We start from the raw sequence: 22,665 nt of genomic DNA on the forward strand, positions 1-22,665 counted from the left end.
CTTTTCTAGTCAATTTTCTTGCAATAGTATTGTTTTCCTAGTGTTTTTTCAATATGAGCACCCATCCTCGATAGTGCATGCATAGTCACCTAGGTGGGCAAGATGGTTGCAGAGAAGAGGGTGGTTGGGGTTCCTAGGTCAAAACTCGTGCCCAAGCTTAGGTTGCAGATGTTTACCATGTTGTTGTTCCACCGAAGATTCAAGCTAAGATTTGGCATCTTGAGACTTTACTTGCCGATGAACATCATGCTTTTTTGGACTTAAACATTATTGAAGATATTTTGCACTGCGTTCCCAACCTTGGTCACACTAGTGGAAGGCATAAACAATATCTTTACTCAATAACTCCCCATTGACAACTCAAAACTCTTCTTGGCGGAGTGTTAAAGGAGAAGCAAGAGGAACAATATGATATTTTTTTCAACCTTGAAAGAGGAACAATATGATATTTTTTTCAACCTTGAAAGAGGAACAATATGATATTTTTTCAACCCTGAATGACATCAAACGTGCTTAGAGATTTCAACATTTATGCCTAGAAAGCCTAGACACTAGACTAGCTCACCTAGAGAGCCACCTCCAGTTCGAGCTTAAGCCTCAAACTCCTCTAGGGTCCAGCGCCAAAGATGTTTTTATGATCTCCAAAGATATTTTCCTTTACATTTCTTTATTTGATTTCCCTAGTGATAAATTGAGACTGCCTTCTTTGAACTTAGAAAACCATGGTTAGATGACAAATGTATGTTGATGTTTTAAACTTTTTAAGCAATACAAGCTTAAACACACACACGGGTATGATACTATGTAAATATTATTATGCATTATAAGTGAAACCCTACCTACGTGTGACCTCAAACTTAAGTGCCTAGATGTGACCTCAAAGTTATATTTTATGTGTACTATACTTCAATTCATTATCCATTTACGAGGGAACTCGAGATCTTAACCATCAAAACCATTCAAGATGTGAAACTGTGGATCTTAACCATCAAACCCACTCAAAATGTTTAATAAAATACGTTTGAAAATAAATTTTTAATTAATTATACATACTTTAAAATATTAAATAAAATGGATAAATATCAAAATTTGATTAATAATATAAAAATACAAAATTTGAATAAATTAAATTATTATTATTATTATTCATTTAATATTTCACCTAATACCATTGTATCTGATCTGATGTGATGTGATATTCCACTTAATACATCAATATATTTCACAGATTTAAGTAAATTCATTTTATTATAATATCATTAATTTAGAATAATAAATAAATATTTTGAAATAATAAAATTACACAAAATCAAAATAATATTTCTTTTTAATAAAAAATTGGTCATATTCGGTTTTAATATAAAATTTGACATGTTAAAATCATTAATTAAATATGTTTAAAACCGTAATCAAGATATTTAAGGCTATTAAATCGACATGGACAATCATCATTAAAATTATACCGAATATAAAATTTGACATGTTAAAATCATTAATTAAATATGTTTAAAACCGTAATCATGATATTTAAGGCTATTAAATCGACATAGTCAATCATCATTAAAATTATACCGAATATAAAATTTGACATGTTAAAATCATTAATTAAATATGTTTAAAACCGTAATCATGATATTTAAGGCTATTAAATCGACATGGACAATCATCATCAAAATCTATAATTTTAATTGATTTAAATTTAGTGAAGATTACATTCGCAAAGCAAATTGCAAAAAAGCCCTAATCGTTGACTTTTATCCTCCACTTTCTCTTATTCAAAATACCATAACCTAACATTCTCAATCATTTCCCCACATCTGTAGTCTAATGAGTCTAATGAGGCTGACGAATTCCGTGGTCGGATTTTGGATTAAAAAAAAATCTTGTAAAGACAGTGTTTGAATGTGTTTTTGATGATGGAAATGGATTCAGCACCATCAGAAATATCTAAAATATCTAAAATTTTGAAATTTAACAATTATAACTTGGATTTACAAAAATTCTTACCAGATTTTCTCTAAATATGACAGAAATTTCCATAACTTTCCAGACAACTCCTCCACCTCCTTAAACTACGCGTTAAAAAATGATCCCCACAAATCAGAATCCACGGCACTTCATTTTTTTCACGCAAAACGTTCCGTGGACTTAATTCTTTTCATTTGCCGATGACAACTGAATATCTCAATCCTATTGGAAAATCCCTGAATCAAAATTTAGTTACAGGAGGGGTAAACTTCACGCAAAATATAGGTTGAAGGGGGTTATGGTCCCGTGATGTCACACCTACCAAATTACTTTATTTTCAATTTACCCAACACAATTAAATTGAGTGACGAGGACAAACATTTGCTACATCCACACCTACTTTTCTATACACGCTTCAAATTTAGGGTTCCTTCTTTCTTAATTTTACTCACCAGTTTGCTTTCTTTCTTTGAGATGTGAATGGTTGTGGTATTGCCGGATTAATTGTACTCTTCTTCGCCATGCAGCCTCCTCTCGAATACAAGTACAGAGAACCCCTAAAAGGACCATTTCCCAACGGAAACTAACAAATTCACACAAACTCCCTGCGCACCAAAACAAGTTGTTGTTGGCATGGCACATCATGCCAATATGCTCCAACTTGAGCGGACTATGTATTCACCCACGAATCCATGAACTCATTAAATTATTCACAGTCATCATGATTTTGCAAAGTCAGGCATTAAATTATTCAGTCACCCACTGACCGGAATTTCCAAAAAAGGCACGAAATTAATTTCATCAAAAAACTTCTTCCGTTATGGACTGAAGGAGATTTCCAAAAAAAAGGTGTTGTTTATCAAAAAGTTATTTTTGGTCGGAATCTGCTGAAAGAAAATTAAAAATATCTGACTTTGAATAGTTTTTAATAATGAAAATAAATCAAGCACAATAAAAAAAATCCAAATCCCAAAATTACACTAGATAACTATAACTCACATTTCCCAAAATTTACATTAAAATCATGCCAGAATTTCCACTCTTTCCAGATTACAATTAGGTACACTACTTGTTTGAAAATTCCCGACTGCACGTTTTCTGTATTCTGACCATTGTGTTCGCTCCGTAGATGCCATGTTTACGCCAGCCATAAGGCGTTTCAGCGACTGAATCCATGTTTTGGTGTGATCTGATCTGTTAACACGCCGTGGGTTAACAGAAGACGATTGGCAAATTTAGCTTCCTTACCTGTTCCTCTATCGTTCTGTACGTACGACCGTCTAACCATCCTCTGCCTTCCATCCCTTGGCACTGGGCCATCCTTATTTCTCAGGTATACGTCCGACGTGGATTCAGCCCAGGTTAAGCATGGATTTTCTTATACTGTTTTTCATGTTGATAAAATAAGTTTTCGAGGATTTAGTAATTTGAAAACTCTCTGCCGGATTTTCAAAAATTTTAACCAACAAAATCGGTTTAGACTACACTCTTATTTAATAATTTTAAAAACTTTGTTAATAGGGGTAAAATCCAAAAAAAACCAGCCAGTTGTCAAAACCAATAACCTTTCAGAAACCAAAAGCCGCATTTCTCAAACCGTAGTGGGACCCAGGTCTACATGTTTCCCGTTGGTTTAGGACACCCATCGCATTGAGAATTGATACGTGGCGTTAGACAATTTAAACACGAAGCTTGAATCTTTAGTCAATCAGAGTTTTTTTTTTTTTTTTTTAAAGGTAAAAAGAGCATTTTTTTTAGGAACATTAGGCTGTATTCAACTAACATCTCTGCAATTACAGTGTTCTTTCGCGTAGGCTATTGAGCGGAGGAGTTGCTTGGAAAGTTATGGAAATTCCGGTCATATTTAGAGAAAACCTTGCAAGGTTTTTTGTAAATCCAAAATTTTTGTAAATCTAAGTTACAGTGGTTAAATTTCAAAATTTTAGGTGTCTTAGGTGTTTTAGATGTTTTTTATGGTGCTGCATCCATTTCCACCATCAAAAACACAATTCAAACATTGACTCTACAAGATTTTTTGAAATTTTTTTGCCCCGATTCTAACCACTTTTGGCCGTCCGGGCAATTCATCCGCCTCTGTTAGACAACTCCATTTCTTTGTCTGACCTTTTCCTTTTCAACACTATTGGAGAAATTGAAAGAATGTCAGATGCATTTTCAACATTACTGGAGAAATTGAAGGAATATTGAGGCATTTTCTGTGAAGGCCAAAGAGGAGAAGTGACATCTTTTGCCATGGAGTAGGGACACAGAAGCAAAAATGGTCAAGTAGTTTATGGAGATTGGCTCTAAAGAGTAAATACCTCCCACCAAATTATTCCAGAGAAATACTCAGAACCCTAACTCGTTAGGGTGCAAGATCTTGATTCTTAAACATTCCTATAGGTTCCTCAATCTGGAACAACGTTTCCAGGAGCAAATTTATTGCCACTGAAATTGTTTTTGAAGTGCATGGTGGCGAATGGGAGCAGTTATAGAAAGATGCCTGGAATGGTTCATTAAAGGTTAAACTCTCGGTCGAAGCTATAATCCATGAATTTATACGAAATGGATGGTGCGCAATTGGTGATTATTGGGAAGCAAGTAAAATATTTGCTTTCAGATAATGGAAACCCCTGGGATTGTGGTATGTTACTATGGCTTCCTGGAACCAAATGCTGTATCACCTCTCCAAAGGGAAGATCATCTTGAATAGAGGAGCATTTACCCTGCTCTGGCATGGTGATAGAAATGGTATATTCAGTGTAAGAAAGGTTATTTATATATCTTATACCAGGATGAAAGTTTGCAGAAGCAAGTCCATTGGAAAACGATTTTGGTTCCTAACAATTTGAGGGAGACAACAGCCTTCACAATCCTTGCAAATAAAAAGAAATACCTGTCAGCAGAAGATCTCAGGCATATGGATAGGAAAAGGTCACCTGCTAGAAGTTGAGGATGTTTCTCATAATCTGCTAAATTTAGAGGTTGCAGCAATGAAGATGTGGGGTCTTGGAGAAACGCAGTAAATCAAAATAAACCTGTGACCTCATCTATAAAATACTTACTTCATGGGCTAATCCCCGGAAAAATCACAAGTTTAAAGAAACAATGGAAGATAACCCCTCGTTTTACTATGGGGACATTATGAAAGCTCAGAATCTTAAAATCATCAACGACAAGCACCTAACTGTGGACCAGATATGGCTAAAAGCTCAAAGGGTGATTAGAGAATCTATCAATGACACTATGAACTTGAAAGAGAGCCTTCCATCAAGGCAAGCCGTAGATCAATTAAGAAAACTTAAATCTGAAGTTGAAGTTCATTGGCCCGACAAATATTATCAAATCATTGATGGAGAAGGTTCCCAAGTAACAACAGGAATAGCTTAAAGAAAGAAAGCTGGTAAAAACTGAACTTTAGTGGAGCATCTAGATGAAACCCCAGCTTGGACCAAGAAGGGCTTGTTAAGTCTGAATCTCTGCCTCTTACAGCAGAAAAACCGACGAAAAAGAAAGATTAACAGTCCTCAAAGGCATTGATTTGACTTTCTCACTGGGGATCAATACCCTTTCGATTAACAGTCCTCAAAGGCATTGATTTGACATTCTCACTGGGGATCAATACCCTTTCGATTAACAGTCCTCAAAGCCATTGATTTGACTTTCTCACTGGGGATCGGGTGTAATTCTCGAATACAAAATACCCTTTCGATTAACAGTCCTCAAAGGCATTGATTTGACATTCTCACTGGGGATCAATACCCTTTCGATTAACAGTCCTCAAAGCCATTGATTTGACTTTCTCAATGGGGATCGGGTGTAATTCTCGAATACTCAATACCCTTTCGATTAACAGTCCTCAAAGCCATTGATTTGACTTTCTCACTGGGGATCGGGTGTAATTCTCGAATACTCAATACCCTTTCGATTAACAGTCTTCAAAGGCATTGATTTGGTTTTCTCAGTGGGGATCGGGTGTAATTCTTGAATACTCAATACCCTTTTGAAAGGAAAGGCTGAGTGTCAAGTCTGGGAGATGGATATCATAAACCCTTTTGAAAGGAAAGGCTGAGTGTGAAGTCTGAGAGATGGATATCATAAACGGTTGGTGCAGGTTAATGTTAGTACTTGTGCCTTTTTGGTTGAAATCCGATTTTGACATGTCGTAGATTAACAAATTTTATTGGAAATTGATTGGACAATTATGTTACTATTTTTTTTAATTTATTTTTGAAATGGTCACTATTATCCCAAAAATATATCTAATCTTAAAATATAACTAATAACCAATAAACAAGATATAATAGAAATTTATGATTTATCAGAGCTTAAACTCCAAAAAAGTGGAGAGCTTGCTCTTTAAGTTAAAAGTAAGGATCCTACTCTGCCTACTCCTTAACTTAAGGGTGGGGGCCTACTCCTTAACTTAAGGGTGGGGACCTACTCCTTAAACCTGATGACTAGATCATCCCAAGAGGAAACAAATAATTATGCTAATATCGAAGTGGAGAATATATGGGGAAAACACTCCAATTTGGAATAACATAAACTATGTCCTGATTGTGTGAAGCCATAGAATAAAATGAGAAGATTGAGAACTTGATTCCTCGCGAAGGTTTGTTGGAGGTACTACACACCTACATGCGGACACTTAGTTAGAGCATAGGATTACATGCAAGATTCCTTCTGCATGATTTACTCCCTGATTTGCTCCTTCTTTAACTCCACAACTAGCTAGTTCTTCTGCATGATTTACTCCTTGATTTGCTCCTTCTTTAACTCCGCAACTAGCTAGTTCTTCTGCATGATTTACTCCCTGATTTGTTCCTCTTTTCACTCCGCAACCGGCTAGTTCTCTCCAGAACTTGTTGTAAGTGTTGAGTCCTCTCATTGATCACCACTATGGTGCATTACCTTGGAACCTTTACCCAGTAATGCTATATCATGAGCATTGTAACCTATTTTCTAATGAATCATTCTTTTGTTCTTTCGATTTTCTTTTAATGTTTTTGCTCTGCAAAGCTGTGTGTTCAACCTCTACTAGCTAGATTCATCTGTGCGGGTTTTATAACACATTTACATGGTATCAGAGCCCGCAGGTTGCTAGATAAAAGGTGCACCAGTACCTTATTTTGCAGGTATTACAGCTTGGAGATCGAAGATCGACAGAAAAATGGAGTTTCCCAAAGCATCGATCATAACACCGTACAACTATCACGAATGGAAGGACCAAATGGCTCGATACATTCGTCAAAAAGGGTTATACAGGATTACCATGGCTGTAGAAGTGGAACCCACTTCAGCCATAGAGAAATCCAAGTACCTTAACCGCATGGATGAGGCCCACGGATCCATATGCATGTGCATCTCCCCAGAGTTGCAGTTTCATCTATCTGCCTGCAATACTCCCAATGAAATTTGGAAAAAGGTTGAAGAACTCTACGGGAAACAGGATGAGATGAAAGGACATCAGCTCGAAGTGGAGCTGTTGTCATTAGATCCACGGAACTATGTCAAAATTCAAAACTTCTTCACCAAATATAATGATTTATTGCTACAACTCAGGGGTTGTGGAATTGACAAATCCAAGGAGGAGAGTCACCAAGTTCTCTCTATTATGTCAAAGCTTGGACCGAAATACTCCGTCTTTGTGTCTACATTTCATTCAGTAAGGCTTGCAACAGGTAAATCCTACACTATGCCTTCTCTCAAAGAGTTCATGGAGTCCCTTACTTTTGAGCAAGATAAACTCATTGGCATGGGGAAAATCAAACCTCCAAAAGTGCATGCACTTGTTGTGCATGATGGCAGCCACAATAAAAATCACAGATCTGATTCAAATCAGAAAAATCAGCAGCAAAAAGACAAGAAAAAAGCGCATTCCCATCCAAAGAAGGAAGGGTACACCAAGCCCTTCAATGACTCCTTCGGCTCCAAAAATGAGAAAGGAAAGAAAGGAGACAAATGCACATACTGTCACCGAGGATTCCATCCAAAATCCTCCTGCATGAAGAAACAAGTTGACCAAATGGTAGAAATCCTTCAGAAGCACAACCTTGGGGACCACATCCCTCAAGGTGCCAAGAAGAAAACTAAGGATCCACCACACGGGAAAGGTAAAAATTTTCATGCTTCAGTTGCAATTAATTCTTCCCCTGATGCATGGATTATAGATTCTGGTGCATCACATCATATGGTTGCTGCAAAGGAAGTCTATTCCTCTTTGGATGCATGCAAAGGACCTCACATCCTCATGGGAGATGACTCACCTATTGTAGTATACCTAGGGGGGATAATATGGGGTACAAAGGGAGGTACCCAAGAGAATAATGTAATAATGGGATGGACCATAGTAATAAATAAGGTGGTTAACCCATATCATGTAAGGGACCATAAGTAGTTAGTAAGAATGTAATGGGCCCATGGTATTAGATAGATGGTATTGAGGAAACCATGGTATTGACCCATGGTATTGTATGTATGAGGTCTATATAGACGCTAGAGACTCCCCATTGAGAGATGTCAAGGATTATCGTATGAACATGCATATGGCTTGTGGGGTGCTCTCCTTCCTTAAGGAGTGAATGTATGGTGTTGCCCTACCTTAAGGGTTTGATATTAATAAAGTGAAGCATTTCTATTTATTTCTATCTTGTTATTTCTTGGGTTTATTTATATTATCATATATTCTTGGGTTAGATCTATAACAAGTGGTATCATAGCACTTTCTTGGGCAAAAATGGAGAATTTTATTTTATTTTAAATTTTTGCAGGAACTTTCTGGAGCGGCGAGTTTGCAGATCAGATCTGTATGTTTTGAGGCAAAATCTACAAAATCTAATTGCATATATGGATTCTTCGTGAAAAAATACCTAATTTCAAAAAAAAAATCGGCCAAATCGGAGTCCGGATGAATGAGATATCGCTAACCTAAAAATCAGTGGTGTTGCAGACATTTTTTCAGGGTAGCGAGTTTGCGGCGCATATTTGTATGTCCTGGTGCAAAATCTGCAGAATTTAATTATAGAACTAGATTTTTTGTGAAAAATACCCGATTTCAAAAAAACAAATCGGCCGAATCGAAGTTCGGATGAAGGAGATCTCGCTGATTTAAAAATCAGTGCTGTTGCAGACATTTTTTGGGGGCAGCGAGTTTGCGACATAGATCTGTACGTTCAGGTGCAAAATCTGCAGAATCTAATTGCATATCTAGATTATTTGTGAAAAAATACCCAATTTCAAAAAAAAATCAGTCGAATCGGAGTCCGGATGAGGGAGATATCGCTGATTTAAAATCAGCTATTTTTTTAGCAAATTTTTGTGCCAACGGGACAGTTGCAGCGCGAATAGGAAATTCCAGTGCCTAGATCAAGATTTCTACCACATGAGAAGATGCAGAATGGTTGTTCCATTTCCGAAAACAGGTCATAACAGAGATTCTGAGCAATATTGGTGGAATTATGGCCATTTCAAATTTTCGCCGAGTAAGTGAATTTTTTTCAAAACCCTCTTCATGGCGGTTCTATGTTTTACAGGAAAAGATAATGGTCCTCCTATTGAAGAATGCATAAAACAAAAAAAGTCAGTATGGGCAAAAAAATTGGAAGGATTAAGTGTGGCTTGGTTTCAAAGATGAGGCTACTAAATGGTGGTTCTCACTTGACAACAAGCAGTTGACTAAACTTTCAGATGCAGAATTTAAAAGAGTCCTTTTAGACAAATGGTCTCGTGCTAGAAAAAAGGAGAATGAGACATGTAAGGGGTTATTTCCTACGGGTGTCTCCTTATTGCAAGTTCATGGATTGATTTAGAAGAAGAAGATTGTTGTGTCTATAAATCCTAGTTGCAAACATAATTTTATCAATGTTAATTTGGCAAAAAAATTGCAAGTTCCAGCAAAACACATTGAAAACACACAGGTTGATGACGAGGATGTTCAATTTTATAAGGATTTGAAGCTTTCTATGGATAAATATGTGTTGCATGGTGATTTTTATACTTCAGATATGGATAACATGGATGTTGTTTTGGGATATCCTTGGATGGAATTCGTGGGTACTATCAATATTAATGTGCACAAGAAATTCCTGAAGCTCTGGTATAAGAAGAAGAAAATTACATTATAGCATATTTCCATCAATAAACAGGTAGAGTCCACGGACGTTGAAGTAGAAGATGTTCCAGGGAATGACATATCAGATGATGAGCCATTGATGGTCGACAACCACACACAAACATCAAACCAGGTACTAGAAAAACAGGTAGAGGTGGAAGCAGAAAATGTTACATCAGAGGGGGACTCAGTGGTCGAAGTAATATTGAAAAATAAGAAACAACTATAGGCACCGCAACGGGTACCAGATACCCATCAAGCTCCATTAGGTGGTGAATTAAAGAAAGATGCATCGTCGGTTAACACTTCAGCATATCGCCACCCACATCACCCCGCAAGAAAACATCCAACAAGATGGCAACGAATTAGCCACAAGGACAACAACTCCCGCATAACAGATAGTGAGGAGTGAAGATCCACCTACTACACATCAACACAGAAGCGCTGCCACGGTCAACTTCCATCTCAAGCGAGCGAGGCACCAACGAGATCAAGGGTTCACCTTTCTCTTGGATGGCTAGATGCATGTGCATGGTACCAGTGGACTACTCTTTTGAGTAGATCTTATTATTTGCATTCTTCCCATGTTTCGGGGACAAAACATGTTAAGGGGGGTGGAATGTAGTATACCTGGGGGGATAATATGGGGTACAAAGGGAGGTACCCAAGAAAATAATGTAACAATGGGATGGGCCATAGTAATAAATAAGGTGGTTAACCCGTATCATGTAAGGGACCACAAGTAGTTAGTAATAATGTAATGGGCCCATGGTATTAGATAGATGGTATTGACCCATGGTATTGTATTTATGAGGCCTATATAGAGGTTAGAGACTCCCCATTGAAAGATGTCAAGGATTATTGTATGAACAGGCATATGGCTTGTGGAGTGCTCTCCTTCCTTAAGGAGTGAATGTATGGTGTTGCCCTACCTTAAGGGTTTGATATTAATAAAGTGAAGCATTTCTATCTATTTCTATCTTATTATTTCTTGGGTTTATTTCTATTATCATATATTCTTGGGTTAGATTTATAACACCTATTGAGGTCACCGGAAAAGGTAGAGTGGAACTTTTACTCGGAAGCTTTGACGATGTGCTTCATGTTCCAAAACTTTCGGTAAACTTGCTTTCAGTTTATCAGATCACTCATTCTGGCACAGGAAAGAGAGTGGAATTCACTCCAGATGCAGTGAATAGATATGACCTACATAACAACTCCAAAATTGCAACTGGTGATGTAAACAATGGAGCCAGACTGTATACATTTTCTGAATTTATTGAATCTGAATCCTCCTTGTTGCTTACACATGCTGATAATAGTAGTAGGCTTTGGCACGAGAGGTTTGGTCACTTAAATTACAGGTATATGCAGCAGCTAAGCAAGCATGAGATGGTGGAAGGCTTGCCAAATATCAGTTTCTCCAAAGGAGTTTGTGAAGGGTGTGTCATTGGAAAACATCCTAGAGAAAAGTTTGACACTGGCAAGACTCACAAAGCATCCTCTTCTCTAGATCTGATCCATAGTGATCTCATGGGGCCTTTTCCTTATCCTTCCATCAACAAAGCAAGGTATGTTCTTACATTTATTGATGATTTCTCATAGTATACTTGGGTGTATCTTCTCAGGGACAAATTTGAAGTTTTTGCGCACTTTGAAGATTTCAAAGCACTAGTTGAGACACAGTCAGAGAGAAAGATCAAAGCCCTCCGTACAAACAATGGGGGGAAATATGTTAACACAACACTTTAGAACCTTTGCCTTGAGTCCGGCATACAGTTGCAGTACACAGTTCCATACACTCTACAACAGAACGGAGTTGCTGAGAGAAAGAACTGATCTCTCAAAGAGATGGCTTCCTGCATGTTGCATGCTAAGTCATTGCCTCATAAGCTATGGGCTGAAGCACTTAATTGTGCTAACTACATCCAGAACAGATCTCCTTATAGGTCTGTGAAGGATCAGACCCCCTTTGAGGCTTGGAGCGGCACTAAACCAGAGGTCACCCACTTTCGTGTTTTCGGCTCCCGAGCATGGGCCAAGATCCCCTCTGAAAAGAGGAAAGCTCTTGATCCACAGAGCATTGAGTGCATCTTTGTTGGATACCCTGATGGTGTGAAGGGATACCGAATCCTTGTTTCCTCTATGGACAAGCTCATCATTGAGCGAAGTGTCAAATTTGAGGAAAGTCTCTCGCAAGCACCTCAATTGCCGCATGTAGACACCTTTTATCTACTTCATGTCCGAGATGATGACTTACTACACTCAGATGCAGATACAGAGCATGTAGATGCTGCGATAGAGCATGCAGATGCAGAGACAGAGTCTTCAGATACAAATCCAGTGCATGCATATGATGATCCACATCCAAGCCCAAATCGGGCTTCCAGCAGTGAATCAACTTCCCCAGTCATAAATCAGAGAACAAGGAGCTTATGTGAGATATATGCACAAGACCACACAGCTGTTAGAAATGGTCTTGTGGGGGATAATTCTGATCCGCGGAGGACTAGCTCAGAGTTTATTGAGCCTCCTCTTGCCCTCACTGCCACTGAACCAACTCCATCCTGGCATTGTCATTTGGTTCAGTCTTTTGATCTGAAGTCTTATGATGAGGCTGTTGGGCATCCATCTTGGGATTCCGCCATGGAGGAGGAGTATAACTCCCTCCTCGAGAACCAAACCTGGGATCTAGTCCCCCTTCCTTCAGGAAGGAAAATTGTCTGATGCAAATGGGTCTACATGACCAAGAGTGCTGCAGATGGGCAAATCACCGGATAGAAAGCTAGGCTAGTAGCCAAAGGCTTCCAGCAAGTGCATGGCATTGATTATGATGAGACCTTTGCTCCAGTAGCAAAGATGGATTCCATATGCCTTGCACTTGCCATTGCGGCTGCCCAGGGATGGGAAGTACATCAGATGGATGTGAAGAATGTCTTTCTTCACGGAGACCTATCTGAGGAGATCTACATGGAGTAGCCACATGGTTTCATTCATGATTCATCTTTGGTTTGCAGACTGAAGAAATCTCTCTACGACCTTAAGCAGGCCCCGAGAGCTTGGTATGCGAAAATGGATTCTTTTCTCTTATCACAAAACTTTGAAAGGTGTAAGTCTGATTCGACTGTTTACATGCTCAGGACACATGATTCTCTTCTTATCTTAGTTTTGTATGTGGATGATCTCCTGATCACTAGCAGCTCGACTTCAGCCATTGCTGCAGTCAAGAGGGCCTTGCATGATAGGTTCTTGATGACGGACAAGGGTCCATTACACTTCTTTCTTGGTCTTGAGATCAGCCAGGATGCCACAGGCATCAAAATTTCTTAGGCTAAGTATGCACGGGATCTCCTCGACAGATTTCACATGACTGATTGCAAGCCAACACCGACTCCTTTTCTGTCTGGGGTCCGCCTTGAGGATGGAGGTGACACTCCATTAGTTGATAGTACTCTCTACCGACAGCTAGTGGGGAGCTTATTTTACCTCACCCACTCCAAACCAGATCTCTCATATGCAGTAGGGGCAGTTTCCAGATACATGCAGGAGCCGCATGAGCTACATTGGAATTCTGCCAAGTGCATCCTCCGATATGTGCAGGGCACCATCACCTTCAGGATTCACTATGTAGCAAGCACTGCATTGAATCTCCTTAGCTTCACTGGTTCTGATTGGGCGAGCGACAACATTGATCGCAATTCCACCTCCGGATATTCACTCAGTCTAGGGTCTGGCCCTATCTGTTGGTCAAGCAAGAAGCAGGCTGCTATTGCTCTCTCTTCAGCCGAGGCTGAGTACAGAGGAGTAGTCAACATCACCATTCAGGCTCTGTGGCTACAACACTTCCTCACTGAGTTGGGCGTCCAGTTCCACTAGCCCATTGTCATCTGGTGTGACAACCAGAGAACTCTCAAATTTTGCAGGGATCCAGTACAGCGGCAGTGGACGAAGCACATAGAGATCCATATGCACTACATCAGAGACTTAGTACATGATCGGGTCATTGATTTTCAGTTCTATCCTTTAGTAGAACAAACTGCAAACATCTTCACTAAGACATTCATTGAGCAGAAGTTTTGCTCTCTGCGCGATCGTCTTGGAGTGAAGGACAAAGTTGCCTAGCAACTGTCTTTTCTTCCTCTTTTCTTTTGATTACATTGTATTTTGAGGGGAGGGTTCCCACAAGGTTTTCCCTCTTTCCTCAATTTTAGTACAAGTTGCACTGTATTTTGGGTGACCTTTGGCCTTAGTTGCGAGGGCCCATTTTCTATTTTTCCTCATAGTGGTGTTCAGGGGGGTGTTGGAGGTACTACACACCTACATGCAGACACTTAGTTAGAGCATGGGACTACATGCAAGATTCCTTCTGCATGATTTACTCCTTGATTTGCTCCTTCTTTAACTTTGCAACTGGCTAGTTTTTCTGCATGATTTACTCCGTGATTTCTCCTTCTTTAACTCCGCAACTGGCTAGTTCTTTTGCATGATTTACTCCCTGATTTGCTCCTCCTTTCACTCCGCAACTGACTAGTTCTCTCCGGAACTTGTTGTAGGTGTTGAGTCCTCTCATTGATCACCACTATGGTGCATTACCTTGGGATCTTCACCCAGTAATGCTATATCATGAGCATTGTAACCTATTTTCTAATGAATCATTCTATTGTTCTTTTGATTTTCTTTTAGTGTTTTTGCTTTGCAAAGCTATGTGTTCAACCTTTATTATCTAGATTCATCTGTGCAGGTTTTCTAACACATTTACAAGGTTGACTGAAGAAGATTTACACAATGAGTGGGTTGATTACTAAAACAAAAATTCAAGCAATAGTTGGTAAAGCTACAATGAGTGGGTTGATTAGTAAAACAAAAATCCAAACCAATAGTTGGTAAAGCTACACTTTTCAACGTAGACCAACTCCTGGTATTTTACAAATAAGAGGGTATCTCTTGGCCATGGTATCACAGGTCGATGATCATTGTGATGAAAACGAAATTTTAGGTGAGAAATTTGAATACAATTTTAGGTGAAAACTTTGAAAGGATTTGACAGTGCTAGCCATTTACTTGAATATATTTTTTAGAAAATTTCATTACATTAAGAGTAGGTACGCTACTACCTACTCCAAAAAATAGAGATAAAAAGTATGTGGCATTTGTTTTGTCACGAGATGTAACTGTCAAGAGTATTCACTTCAGCCCAACGACAATAGAGAGCACCAGACCTTGACCCTTTCACCCAGAGAAAGATCATTGGTTTCTGTTATAAATAAGGGAAGGTGATGGTATTGAGAAATTGAGTGCTCTAGCTTCCTTTTTTTCTGAGTTCTCTAGGTGTTGCAGATCTCTCTTTTCCAGCTATGGCACAACCATATCCTTCTAGGAGGAAGGCCAAAGAGATCCATCCATATGATATTGTTTAAGATCAGACTCGTAGGCCGAAGTTAGTTATTTCTAAATTTAGCATAGTATTCATCCAGCACTTTGGATTGTTGAAATTTTTTGTGGGTCATGGGTAAAGGAGGAGGAGGCTTCATTGAAGAGGAAAAGCCATGAAGGGAGGATCCGTACGGAGGGAGCATGACCACCAGACTTCAGTTATAATTTCGCATGCCTCTTACAAATGCTGGCAACATGGTGATCCTTTTTGTACTCCTGAATCCTTGTTGTCAAAGGCACTTATTCCAGTAATTATTGGGCAATGATTCATGTTGTGGTTGTCTTGTTGTTGGTGCTTTTAATTTAGAAAAATTGGTTCATCCCTTCTGGTACCTTTTATTAAGGTATTATTTTAATTATTTCTGTCACACTTTTTATTTAGGTGTTATTTTAATTATTTTTATACATTTTTATTTTTTGGCACTTTATTACAGGGAATCATATCTTATTGAGAACTTCAATCCATGTGGAGTGAGTGGAACACCTATCTTCAAAATATCTTCAAAGTTGGGAAGTTATTTCCCCTCAACAAGTTATATTTTATTTTCACAAAAAAGTATTGTCCTATGGTATTGGCTTTTAAGATGACATTATTTTATAATTTTAGATATGGGTCCATAGTGTTAGGTATTTAAGTGGATTCCTCGCAAATAAAATAAAATAAAATAAAATAAAATAAAATAAAATTGGCCTATGGTATTGGTATTGGGTTTTAAGGTGACACTTTTTCATAATTTTAGATATGAGTTTATAGTAGATATGGGTCCATAGTGTTAGGTATGTAAGTGGATTCTCAAACTATGGTTTTATAGTGTTAGGCGTGTAAGTGGAGTTTTTTTTGGGAGTTGATTGGTTTTTTCGTGTTAAGTCTATTACAATATTTTTTTTATATGATTTTTTAATTGTTTTAATGTTAAAGTAAATTTAAAAAAATGTATATTTTTTAGTTTGTTTAACATGAATGTTATTAATGGAGGGCCATAAATGACATATTTAAATTTAGTCAAAGATTTTTTAAATTATGGAGTAAGTTAAGAAGTGGACAAGTCCACTTTTTTTTTTAGTGAACATTTTCTTCCAAATTTACTAGGAATTTAGTTGGAAGACACAGTTTCATATAACTAATGGAAGACTTTGACCATATAAGATATTAAGGTAGAACTTCACTTTATAAGGACTTAGTGAAAAGTTGAATTGCTCCAATTATTAACTCACCAACATTGATGCTTGCATAGAATGATCTTAATCTAGATATATTAATCACCCAAAGGAATTAAAAGTAACTTGGATGCATCTCTTTCTCTCTCTCAAACAACTACCTTTTGCATTAGAAAGTTGTTGTAGCCTCAATAGACAATGTAATAATACAAAAGAGAAAGGATTGCTTATAGTTCAAGAATTGTCCAAAAATTTGCAAGTTGATTACAAAAGAGACAATATTATCCTTTGTAGAGGAATGTCCAAAATATCTCCTTGGTATGAAGCATGCAAAGATACTTAAAATTAGACCAACTTTGCAAAACATGATAAAGCCTATATTTTATTAAAAGCATGTTTGTTGTATGCTTTTTTTTTGTTCCACAAGAAAAGACTAGGGATCTTGGTTCATATCATCTATGTCTGTATCTTGGGGCATTTAGTGATAGACTACTCTTGATTGTTTTCTTAAACACTTGAGCCAATATACATTTTGAAATTGGAGATAATTGACCAAGGGAATCTAAAACTTGATGGTACAATACAGTACGCTCAACCTCTGCATCATTAATTTGTATTTTCTGTTGTAATAATCTTCATTGTCTCTACTAACCCATTGCTATTATTTTCTACTTGAGCATGAATTCTTCCTATAGCAAAGAAAATATAAGTCTTATTAGCAATAAGAATCACTTGCCTTCAAATTGCGTGATGAATGTTTTCCATCTCAAACAAAGGGAAATGCCCTAGATGATTATGATTTTCCATGCATTCCAAACCCCCAAGACAAGCACTCAAGATTCCCTAGTTTTATCACCTCCTTTTAAAATCCTCTACCAACATTCAAAATTACTATATTTCCACAACAAATTTGATAATAGAAAACATGAGGAAACAAAATTGTAACTATATAATTAATGAAGCAACAAAACTCATATGCTACCAAGACTAGGAAGGGATGCCTCCAAGTAAACACCATACACAAGCTAAAGAGAGATGTTTCATAGACAAGGTCAAATTATTATAAGCCTATAAAAAACCAACCATCTAAAATCGATCTGAGGAACACAAGATCTAGTATCCCACATGTGTTTGAGGTCTTAATAAAGCTAAATTGAAAGGATCTCTCCTCCATTGAAATTAGTATGTGCAATGGTACAAGGGATATGACGACCTTCGATTTCCATCCTCCTAACTTAAATTTGATGTGCCACTTGGCATAGTTAGTGAGTAGCATGCAAAACCTTGATTATTTCATTCTAATGTAAATAAGGAACTAGAGAGAAAACTACCCCCACTTTTTGACCTAAGGGTTCCACCTTCTAAGCAAGAGACATAGTTGGCCAAATGATCAATGTGTCAATTCCAATCTCCTTGAATATAGAAATAATCTATAAATTGAAAGTGGCTAGACACTTTTGGGATTCGCAAAATGAGCCTTGATAGATTTTCATCAAATGAAAAAGAGAAATTCATGAGTCTAATAATCATTGTTAAGACTCCAATGAATATTAAATTCCTTATTTTCCTCGGGTCAAGAATATTTAGCCCTTAACAGATAGCTAACACCTTAATCTAATTAATGGTAGTTCTAATTAGGCCTCATTCAAAACATACTTCTTAATTTCCCTCAGGGTCAAGAACAAACCACCTTGCAATTTCCACCCCTAGGTTGTCTTCCAAGGTCTCATCAAAGAAAATATTGAATTTCCTCTAGTAAAGCTACTATTTATGAAACTCCTCTTCCTCCAATAATATTTTCCAGTTCTCACCCTACATGGGTTTTGAACTTATGTATCTTGGTTTTAAGAGATCCCCTAGAAAAACATCTTGCATCAAACCCTTTTCTTCTTATTACATTATCAAAATACTGTGACCTTCCACACCCCTAACTTGAATCAATTCAATCAAGAGGCCATAAGATCTAGTAGTTTTTTCCTTGGAAGATATGTTTGTTTGTTGGAAATCATTCTATTTCTTGCAAGCCTTTTCCAGTAAACAAATTTAGGCATTACCAGTAGGTTTTTTTTAGCATGGCCCTACTGAATAATGTTTTGACATATTTTTTAGATTAGGAGGTGAAAATTTCATTTCAAGAGCTAGGGAAAACCAATATGTGCTCAAATTCCTCAGATGCAAACTCTATACTTGTTTAGAGAAGGGACAATAAAAAAGATAGCATTGAATCCAGGCCTATGAATTACACAAGATACACCTTGAAGGCCCTTGGATCCCATTCCTTTGAAGATTATTTGTTATTAGTAATCTCCCATGAATATAATCCAATAGAATATGTTGAATTTGGATAATTCATCACTTATCCAAATATCTCAATAAATTCTCAAACAAGGTAAGGGAAAATTCATAAGCTAGGATTTATAACTCATCTTAACCATGTATTCATTGCCATTTGGTCCCCAACCCTTGTTGGTTGGTGTAACACGTCCCTTCCACTACCCAAAGCCCATATTAAGGGTAGAAGGGTGCATTAATATCATAGAACCGACCTCCATAGTCTTGTCATCGAAATAGGGTCATAAAATTTTCTCATCTTTCAACTTCTTCAAAACTATAAATAGACATTACCATCATGTTTGCCTCATGAGATTTTTTTGACAATATACATTTTGCCCCATTGTGAATTACAGATCGGAAAATATATCCATTTAAAGTTAAGTCAATTAAACTTTCCACATCAGCAAGGATCCCTGCACGTCACCCTGATGGCATCTTGCATGGCACCTACGTAGTTTCTCTGCCACCATGGATGAATCCATGTGGAACAGGTGTGCTTGTGTACAATCGGTAGTCAGCTTATTTTTCTTAAACATAAGGCGTGACATTGGTGAAGCCCCAACCCCCAACTTGGCTCACTGGCTAACCAACCCGCCTAAGTTACCGACCCGACCTACTCCTAGGCCCGACTGACCTGACCCTGATTGGTGGATCCCACCCAACTAGTCGATGAGTATGATTTACTTCTAGTCCCGACCTACCCAACCTACCCGACTAACTCGACCATCGACTTGGTAGATCCCACAAGCGATTATCAACCTATTTGCAATTTTTTTTAGTTAGAAAATTTTCCTTTATTTCTCCCTGGTTTTACATAGGCATGAATCCTTCACCACTCGAATACATATTAAAGGTTGACTTGCCTTCAATGAGATCGAGGATGAAGATGAAACTTGTTTCAATTCCCTTCTAGCGTACCATGGCCATGGAAGCCATGATTTCAACATGTTCAAACATCAACTAAATTTCATTGAAATACATAGACATATTACTCCCAGAATTTGTTGGGAGAAATGCAAAACTCAGGCCATTAATGTGGCTAGTAAAATACACAAAGAAAGTGTATCTAAGTTTACTTCTAAACGTCACATGGAATTCAATCTAGTTTCCTAGCCACAATATAATCGTGCATTTCTTTCCATTAAACATGACTCACATACACAGAGCAAATAGTGGAATAACAACAATATGAACTAGCAAGTCATATTCAACAAATCTAATGAAATAAACACAGAGATTCACCATCTGCTCCTGACTGGAATTTATTGAGGTTCCAATTCTCAACATCTGTAGGAATTCAACTATTTCTCATAAATTTATATAGGAAATCAACATCCCTCTTTCATAGAGGAATTTCCACATTCCTCATTACTAACATAAGCATACAACCAGTACAATAAAATGTACACATCATTTATACATAAGAAACTCAAGTAAATACTTATCTTGTATCGCAAAATAAACTATAAATAAAAAGTGGGACTTCAACTCTCCTCCCAGCCTTAGACAAGTTGCAACCAAGCTTACTTGTAGTTGTTATCCCCCAAGCTAGATTTGAGAGCTTGAGGTAGAGTGATTTCATAGGAATTTTAAACTGATACTATCAACTAAAATAGGGTGTCTCGGGGCTACCTCCCCTACACCCACCAACTATACATGATCACACATAATGAAGGAAACATACTCATTTACATAGAGGACTTATAATACGACATCTAAACATCTATGGGGATTGAAACACAAAGAGTCTCAATTCAGAATTGGCGAGATAGATATAGATAATAATAAGGAGGTTTTATTAGTTGTGTTACTCTTGTAGGGTTATGAGCGCACTCTCTAGCAACTCTCAGTGGTACTTCCACCTGTCTTCTCAACCCACCCCTTTGGACTACCATTAGGTTTTATTAGTCCACTAGTATTGGGTGTTGTTGAAGGCCCAAAATGATTGTTCAACATTATAAAGGAGACCACCCGGTCTAAAACTTAAAGAAACTCCTTTTCCATTTGGAATGGTGGTTCCAACTGGTTAAACTAGGTCCAATTACATTCTCTCTATCTCTATTGGCTTAAAATATGTCTTTAACCAATCAATAAAGCAAGAGTAATCGGATTAGCCTTCCTGATGTACACGAGTAAGGAAGCAAATCCTTAAGCTGATTTAAGGCTCAACCAAGCCACAACTAAAGTTTGCCTCTTTAATAAGAGGACTTATAGAAATGTAATGATTAATTTAATGCAAACTAATCCTAGAATGCAAGCAAAAGGAAAGAAATCCTAAGTCTTTCTCGGTTAGGAAGACGTAGATCTAACCCAACATAGAGCAATATATTAACATAATTGGGATTTTAACATGTCTCGCTTAAGATGAATATATAGCTAATGAAATAGTTCAATTAATTAATATTATAATTACCAAACATGCTTTTCATAGATCTATTAACAATGAATGATGAACCAATAACATTAGGAAGTAGTTCACATAATGCCAATGGAAATTAAATTAGAATTAGATGACAAATTTATGAGTAAATAGTTACACAGAAATTTGATTTTAATATTTCAGAGCAAAAGATAGAATTGGCAATAGATCATGATGCAAACAGATTAGATAGCTAATATGTAAGACAAGTATGCATATTGACAGTAATGCACAATATAAATCCAATTAACATAATTTTTTCATCAAGAATGGGATTCACATTAAAAATAAAGGTATTTCTAATAAAAAATTATTTGAACTTGTTCCCTTGCTTTGTTCTTTAAATCTGATCTCCTACAATCTCCTCCAAAGCATAAACTCTGTTGTTAAAAGCAAGAGCCGCAATAGTACAAGATATGCCTCTCATACACAGTTCAAAATGAAAATAGACAAATCCCAATAATTCCAAGATCTGAGATTGATCCTCTCTACCTACAACATGAAACCGCCATTACAATAGTGCTTTAAGAATTACAAAATTGCAGAAGAGAAAATCCCCCCTCTATCCTTCTACAAACTCATATTTGTAATTACAAATCAAAATCAAAATGAGAGAACTATTGTGGAAAATGAATTTTCTCCCACAAATTTGATTGGCCACCATTCTTTTTTCTCTCTTGCTAGAGCAATTCCATTGATTCAAATATTCTCTTTCTCGTCTCCTCAACTATTTTCTTGCAAAAAACCAATCAAAATTAAATTAAAATAAAAAATACCAAATCTAGAAAATAAACATCTCCAATCAAAATTCAATTAAATAAATAAATAAAAGGAAATATGATCTTTCCATTGATCCTTGAAAAGATCTTATTAGTCAAATAGAACATAATCAAATGGATCTGCAATCAACAGAGACTTTGAACAAATAAAAAATTCAAAAATTAAACTCAGAAAATTAATTTTGGTTACAAATTCGGAGCTTAATTTTCTGCTAAATTTTAGACTCATTTAATGACTGAACCTGGTCATGCAACCACTTCAGATATATTCTCCTTGATTTTATCTATTTAAAGAGTCACCTTGGGTCTAATTTGGCACAATAAAACTCCACTTATGAGCTCACAAAGTTGAAGTGTCAAAATTGCGAGAATTTTGGAAAAATTTCAACTTAAACCAAAATTGGATATTTTAATTAAAAATTCTCATTCTAATTAGTTGTACAATTAAAACTAATTAACTA

The sequence above is a fragment of the Pinus tabuliformis genome, chromosome 1_2 (genome assembly GCF_031772625.1).
Source record: "Pinus tabuliformis cultivar Carrire ecotype Pingquan chromosome 1_2, CPIR1, whole genome shotgun sequence".
Classification (NCBI taxonomy): domain Eukaryota; kingdom Viridiplantae; phylum Streptophyta; class Pinopsida; order Pinales; family Pinaceae; genus Pinus; species Pinus tabuliformis.